This window comes from Rhinolophus ferrumequinum, chromosome 4, assembly GCF_004115265.2.
Source record: "Rhinolophus ferrumequinum isolate MPI-CBG mRhiFer1 chromosome 4, mRhiFer1_v1.p, whole genome shotgun sequence".
Taxonomy (NCBI): Eukaryota; Metazoa; Chordata; class Mammalia; order Chiroptera; family Rhinolophidae; genus Rhinolophus; species Rhinolophus ferrumequinum.
This window is the reverse complement of record NC_046287.1, coordinates 17,500,675-17,508,820: the sequence shown is the minus strand read 5'-3', so window position 1 is coordinate 17,508,820 and position 8,146 is coordinate 17,500,675. Positions and strand designations below refer to the sequence as shown.

General features: G+C 32.9%; 1 pseudogene; it reads right to left on the bottom strand.

The window, feature by feature from the left end:
* Positions 1 to 1,957: 1,957 nt before the first annotated feature.
* LOC117021638 (endothelial cell-specific chemotaxis regulator-like) lies at positions 1,958 to 2,808 on the bottom strand (annotated as a pseudogene).
* Between the last annotated feature and the right edge of the window lie 5,338 nt (positions 2,809 to 8,146).

Sequence of the window (8,146 nt, the reverse complement as noted above, 5' to 3'; positions counted from 1 at the left end):
AGAAGTTCTGCAGGTAATGGAAATCTAGTATATTCAGAATGAAGCACATTATCTCTCATGATTCTCTAAAACATTTAGGTCTATAGGCTAAATAAAGATAATGCAGATGAAACTTCAGTGGAATTCTGGGCAGGGGTGTAAACACTGCCAGAATAGCTTCTGCTTTGGACAGTGGCTCCAATATCAAGAAGATGCTTTTTTAAATTTGGGTTGGCAGGCCTAGAATTTGAGTTTCCCAGCCATTTTGGATATATTTTGAATTTGTATCAACCCAATTAAAAAAAAATTAAATACTAATACAAAATTCTAATACATTATTAAAGATATAATTTCCACTTTTAATTTTGTATAGGAATGTCTGTATTAGTTCAATGCTTGAAAAGTCATTAGACACCTGAAATTGATATAATATTGCATGTCAACTGTGTTGAAAACTAAAAATTACCAAGAAATAGCAGATACATTTAAATCCATAAGTTTGTATGAAATAAAGAACTTTTATTCACCTGTCAAAAAAAAAAAAAAGAAAGAAAGAAAAGTCATCGCGGAGATGCAACACGGATACAATAAGAAATGGACTTTATATAAGATGAACTGCCTACCATATTCTTTAAAGACAAAGTATATTTCTAAATGGACCATTTTATTTTCTAAAATATTTTATAAGGTAAATGGGATGCGACCTACAAGAATATACAAAATATTTTTTCTGCATGGACATAAAATAATTTTTATTCAACTCAGAGCTACCTACCAATTTTAAGAGATTTAAAAATAAAGGCCTAAAGTGTAGTTTAGTATATATAGATATTTAATTGTAAGTTTTTTTAATTATGTTATTAAAATGACATTTAAAATAAAATTTGATTATCACAATATAAAAATCTTATCTGTGATATAAACTCTAATCAAGGGAGAACTATATTAGAAAGCATAAGGTATTTAACAAAAGCAATCTTGGAAATTACTTGGAAGTTGGCAATTTATTCTCTAGTAGTCTCTCTTTTTCCCTGTACGAACTCACTATCTTGCCCATTGAAATCTCTCTATGGCAAGAATTTCAGTATCTAATGCTTCAGCATAGTACTGGGCATCCCTCCATTACTTAATTTAAGGTAATCTAGTAGTAAAACAATCTAGTGTAATGTGCTCAGGATTCACAGTTATATAACACAGTTTTATAACAGTTATGAGACTACCCAACTTATTTTTAATCAGATATTTGTGCCCTGGGGGAAAGAGTAAATCTTAAGTTTCTACTTACCTTATGCTAGTTTGGCATTGTTAAATTTCATTTAAATTTAACCTTGCGTTTGTCAATGTAAGATACGAATCTTTGAAAGACACCTGTTTTCAGATAGTTAAACTTGCTTTAATATTATAAACATCATGTAAAACACTCTTATTGATAAACATTTATTTTCCTAAATGTGCTAAAATGTGTAGCTATAAAATTGAGCCAACATTTTCATTGTCTCCATATCTTTGTTTTCCTTTACTATTAGAATGTGTTTCAGTGTAAATATGGCTCCTCATACTATCCCCAGTGAATTCATGTAGGGACACTAAAATATAATTACTATATTAGTCTACAGTTATTTTTAAACCCCTTCTTAATACAAATGACCTTTTAATTTAGATTACAATTAATCTTTTTTCTTTTTAATCCTTAATCATTTTTAAATTGTCTTAATCATGAAACATTCTTAATCATTCTTAAATACCTTTAAGTATTCTTAATCATCCTAAACTTACTTACTTTATTTATTTATTTATTTATTTATTTATTTATTTATTTATTTTGCCAGAAAATAACTTTAATGCAAAGTAGAAAGGACTAATCCACCTTGTCATTTTCTTGACTCTTGCTCTGTAGATTCCTCCTTCGTGGACTTGGAGAAGGTGGGAGGAGCAGGCCCTGTGCTGGAGAAGTTGTCCAAGTGGGAAAGAGTCTCTCTTATTGGACATTTGCTTCCAGATCTGGAGGAATGCTGGTGTCCTTCAGATCTGGGAGTAGATGTGAAACAATAAGATAATTTATATGTGGTTCATCGCCTCTACTGATCCCACCGTCTTCCTTCTTATAGTCATCTAGTCCTGTATCATCCTCTGAGTCATAGGGACCAAAGGCTGCTTTTAAAGAACCTTCTCTAAGGGGGCATCCTTTGCTGGTATTCATGTTGATATTCTTCCTGGAGATGAGGGCGATGCTGTCTTTCTCTCCGTTGGCTGTGGAGCAGCTTTCAGATAGCCCCGAACTCCCCAATTTCTGGGGATCGTAAGCTTCCTTGTTCTTCCAGCACTTAAACCTTTGACCACACAGACTAGGACAATCACCACAGCCACCAGGATGACAGTGAAGCTGATGACACCAAATGCAGCCACAGTGAGCACCATCTGATGTAGGGCTGGGAGGATGGTCATGTCTTCTCTTATCCTTGTGCTGATGGTGGCTGGTTGGGGAATAACGTTTTGAGAGGTGTCGCTTCCTGATGTGTGCTGTTGTGGCTGGGGCTGAGTGAGACCATTCTTGGTACATGACCTTGACTTCCCAGGTTTACTGGCTGCTATGGGGGCCTGTGAGGCCTTCTCCGGAGCAGCTGGGGTACTGGTGCTGGACAGAAGGTTGGGCTACTTGGCTCTGAGGAAGAGCTGACTCCTGTTTTGGTAGATGTTGGCTCTGTGGTCAGACTTCAACTGAAGGCTCCCTGAGGGACAGAGGCCGTGTTGTGGGCTGGAGTTGTGGCCTTGGAGCAGGAGGAAATTGAGGCTTGCCCAGCACAGCTGCGTTGCTCCAACAGTCCCCATGTCATCTGGGTCTGTGACGGGCAGACAGCTGCTCCGTGAAGGCTCTTTCCATACTGGAGAAGAGAGAGGGAGTGCTTGGGTGGGAGGGGTGGGGTCTGGCTGTCCAGGAGCTTCCTGTCAAAGAATAGAAGGAAACAGATTAGGACTGGCTCCAGGGGCCCTGCTCAGCTATACAGCCCAGATGAGGATGTAAGGCTGAAACATCAGTGTCTGTGCCCAGGGTCCCAGCGCGCACGCCCACGTGCACGCTCTTGTGTGTGTGTTGGAGAGTACTCCACATAGCCTAGGCTGGGGTCACTGTGGTTTCTTCCAGGGCCTGTGCACCAAGACCAGTGATGGCAACCTGCTTCCTGGCCCCTTTCTTCCCCTCCAAAGGGTCCATCAGGTCTCTCCACAGATTTTCCTGAAGTGTTCATTCCAAACATTCTTAATCATTTGTTCTACCCCTCATAAATCACATCCTAATAACCTATTTCTTTCTAAATGTAAATTATAAATGTCTCCTAAATCTATTATTTTATTTTTCATTACATTGCCACCACCCAAAATTGAACTTCCATCATTTCATGCCTCAGAGTATTACCAAGATCTCCCTGTTTCCAGTCTTCTGTATACCACCATTCTAGTAAAAAAACAAACAAACAAACAAAAAACGTTTCAATCAGTGTTTTATTGAAACAGTCACATCGCTCTCCAGCTTAAAATCTATCTTTATTTTACCCTTTGGGTAAAGTAAAATTAGTAGGATATGAAAGCATGATGCATGATTGCCTGAAGTGGGGGTGAAGGGTTGACAAAATGAGTAAAGGAGGTCAAAATGAACAAATTTCCAGTTATAAAAAATGTAATTCATGAAGACTGTAGTTAATACTGTATTGCATATTTGAAAGTTGCCAAAAAAATAGTCTTAAAAGTCCTCATCATGAGAAAAAACAGTTCAGGGATTCTAAGAAACAGTGATAAACATAGTAAGTATGTCTGATCTTGATACAATGAGTCAGTAGCTGCAAGTACTCCTGGAATACTTTTGCTAGTGTTTGTATTATCATTGCGTCCTTCTTAGAAGATATGTAACTATGCTAATGGTTTATGGGCGTTTATGTCTTGGAGATATATATGTTTTCTATTTCTTTGATTCCTTGTAATTATCACTTTAGCCATTATTTGTTAATGTGTATGTAGGTTTCTGGACTAAAAATAATGAACTCTTTTATAAATATTATCTGTTTAACTGATGGTAATATTAAAGAAATCTTATAGAATGCTAAATAGTGAACAAACAAGTAAAGTCTTCTGCATTTTGGCTGATTGTTGATTTATTTATTAATATTTAGTTGCACCATAATTTTAAAGTATCTCGCTGTGCTTTAAATTATTTAAATTTGAAGGAGTGGGGAAATCCTTCTAATTTTATATATTAGGAGATTCGCATATCTTTATTTTCAAAGAGTGATTACTGATACTTTGTCAGATACAGGCATTGTGAATATTTTTTCTCAGGTGTGGCTTGTCTTTTAATTCTCTTAATGATTTCTCTTGATAAGCCGACTTTTTTTTATTTTGATTATATCCAAATATTCCAATATATTTTTTTAAGGCTTAATCATTTTTGTGTACTGTTTAATATCTTTGACTACCCCAAAGAAGTGACGGTATTTTTCTGTTTTCTTCTAGAAGCTTTATATTCTAGCCCCCAAAGTTAATTTTATGATATATTCTACATTAATTATTTTTATGGCATGAGGTAATGTTCAAAGTGTATCTTTTGCCTAATATGAAATCAAATTTCTCCAGCACCACTTATCAAAAAGTGATGGGTTCTCTCTCTCTCTCTCTCCATATATGATATAAGCATATGAGCGTGAGTCTGTTTCTGGACTTTTATTTTCCATTATTTTATATTTTGTCTATTATAACACTGTTTTAATTATTGTAGCCTTATAGAAAGTCTTGATATAGGGTAGTGTATGATCCCAAACTTTCTTCTTAAGAGTTGACATTGCTCCTTAGAATCTACTTGAAATTTCAGAACAAAAACAAACAAACAAATAAAAATACTACCAAACAAGCAAAATTTTTAAAAAGAAAACTTTCTGTGACATAGACAATATTAGAAGAGGTACACAAAAATATTTACATTTACAAAGTTAATATTTAAATTATTTATTTTAAAAAGAAATGGGGATATAAAGTACAGCATAAAGCATATAGTGAATAATATGGTATAACTATGTGTGGAACCAGGTGTGTACTAGACTAATCAGGGAGATCGCTTTGTAAATTATATAACTGTCTAACCACTATGCTATACACCTGAAATTAATATAAAATAGTATTGAATGTCAACTGTAATTGGAAAAAAAAAAAGAAACTAAATATTCAAATTGACTTAGGGAAAGGAATATGACAGTATTAGAGGAGTATCAACAACAATAACAAAAAACACAAAAATAAATTAGAAAAGAGACAGTAACCCACGGAAATTAATCCAAGAACTTAAGAAAAAGGTAAACAGGTAAATATCTAGAAAATCTAATAAAAAACTTATTAGAAATAAACTTCAAATAAAATAAACACATTAATGTCCACAGAAACTACTTACAATATCGAATGAAATTCAAAGTATGTTAATGCTGTATATGTTTGCAAATAATATTTCCATTTGCTTGAATAAAGGTTGCAGGAACAAAAATAGTCACAAGCAAGAGTATTAGGAATAGGGTGGAAAAGCAAACAAAGAAGGAAGGTAGCAAAAAGTTATTTTTTTATTAGAAAACTTGAGGATTGTCTTATATATTGTCAACATATGAGAACCATTAATTATTTCATTTTGTTTTCTCAGAATGGAATCTAAATTCAAATAATGCTGTCTTAATGGTTTGGGTTTTATTTTTTTACCCTCTTTCAAAGATAAATTAATTAATAGTGTGTTTCCATCTGAGGAATAACTGAATTTGTAAGTTTAGGAAAACAAAAGGTTAAAATTTGGTATTTCTTACTAAATTGATGAACTATTCAGTATTCTAGAGAAACTTAAATTTTAACCAAACATTATAGAAATATCTGTGCTAAAGTAAAAGGTTATAAATTGTAAAATTGAATGAATAATTGAAATAAAGGTATATTTAACATGAAAATTAGGTATTAAAATTAAAGCTGTTAAAATTCATTTAAAGTTCTAGAGCTAATCAAATATACAAAGAAATATATGTTTGTACAAGCAGTAAAAGAAATAATACATATTCATTAACAAAAGTGTTGAGGCATCATTCTGTACTTCAATTATGCTTATTCAATCTCATCTTGCTTCTAATTATTCTTCCTTTAACCACTTGTGTCTCAGAGGTTTTCTGATATAAAGAAAAAATGCAGCTTGAAGCAAAATCTGAATGCTTGCTTGAATGCCTTCAAATTCATACACCTGGATGTATTTGCACAATTCAGAGAAGCACTTTTGTGAATTACCACTGCATCAGTGAAATGAGGTGAAAAACCAACATTGCTTTTTACCTTAGGCATCCTCTTCAAGGAAACATTAAGAGCTTGAAAATGAGATGCTTTGTTTCTTCATTTATCATATTTGTCAATTTCTTAAAGCAATTGTCTGCCATTTCCTATATAAACATAACATATCCAGCTCCCTGGGTATTCTAGGAGTACAATTAGAAACTGTATCTGTGAAAGCACCATTACATTAAATTATAGACCACAACAGCTCACAGCATTGTTTGCTTATTTAAAAATCTAATAATACAAACTTTAATTATCCATATAAAATTGTCATGTAGAAGAGCTCATTTCGCAAATCACTTTTTCTTCAAACTAAACATGGTTAAATAAAATCATGCTTCATGACTTTATGAGAAAATTAAGAATATATTAAATATATAAGCTTGGAGGCTGTTAATAACTTATAAGTAAAATAGAGATAAAAATAGCCCTACTTTGACCCATCTTTGTCTTGCTTTTTATTTCTTTAAGGTTTTTCCTTAACTTTTCTAATCCTCTCTTTCTCCCCCTCTCCCACGTTACCCTAATTCCACAAATTTGTATTTAATTTAAAAATTGAGTTTGAGGCAGCCAGTTAGCTCAGTTGGTTAGAGCACGATGCTCGTAGCACCAGGGTTACCAGTTCAATCCCCACATGGGCCAGTGAGCTACACCCCCCGCAACTAGATTGAGACAACTGCTTGACTTGGAGCTGATGTGTCCTGGAAAAACATACTTAAAATAAATTTAAAATGTTAAAACAAGAAAAAAAATGAGTTAGGGAAACATTTTTTTGTTTGTCTTCTATTGATGCCTATGGTATAATAGGAATTGTTTATTTTAGCATGCTGGCTAAATTTCCACATTTTCTAGAAGACCAGGGTTCTTAAAAGTTGGGACCAGCACTCCTATATGGAAAGGTAGCAAATTGAATACATTTTTGCTCAGTGAATGTATTAATAGTACTGCACAAGGATATGAAAAGTTGTTCAACACGTAGGAAATATCACTTTAATCATTAAATTCTAGTTATATGTACTCGTATATAGTTGACATGCAATTGAATTTCATGACATAATACACAAAAGCTGTTTTTAATGAAGATTTCAAGATAAATTTCAGAACAGTGCATTTTCCTACAAAATAAGTTCAGAAAAATACTAAGAATTTTCAATATATGTGTTTGCATATATCATTGTGCCTAGAGTTACTGAATAAATATTTTAAGACTACTAAGAAAAAGGCAAAATAATTTTCAGTAACGAAATTAAGATGTATTTTTTACTTAAGATATCCTGAGCTTGTTTTGAAAGCACTCTTGTGAAAGTGAAAAATATTTCATTAAAATATAGATGATGCAAACATTATGGTTAATACCTTACAAATCTCATGGATATCCAAATGCCTTATGGAATAAATGAGGAGAGTAAAAGTTGTTCACATAAGCTGATGGGTTGATTTTTTTTTTTTTTTTTTTTTTACTCTGAAGGAGTGCCTGATGCAAGCTGTTTAGCAATTTTTCTAAGTTTCTAATTTCTGAATTCTCATTTGAATTAAACTGTCCACTAATATCTGGCTCCTTGCATGTAGAGACATATTGTAGAAACTGAATGAAGTAGATGACAAATACATTTTAACTAAACAAGTTATTAAATGTACTGTAATAAGAGGAAGTAAAATTTCCAGCAACTAAAAAGAAATCCTAATATTTAAAAATGAATAGGTAATTAATAGCTAAATGCATTACTCTACAGCTATGTTCTGTAATTCTGTCTGTATATATTATTTTATGGTATATAATTATTTATTCTAAACAATAAATGGTTACAATCTAAGATGATGCATTTAT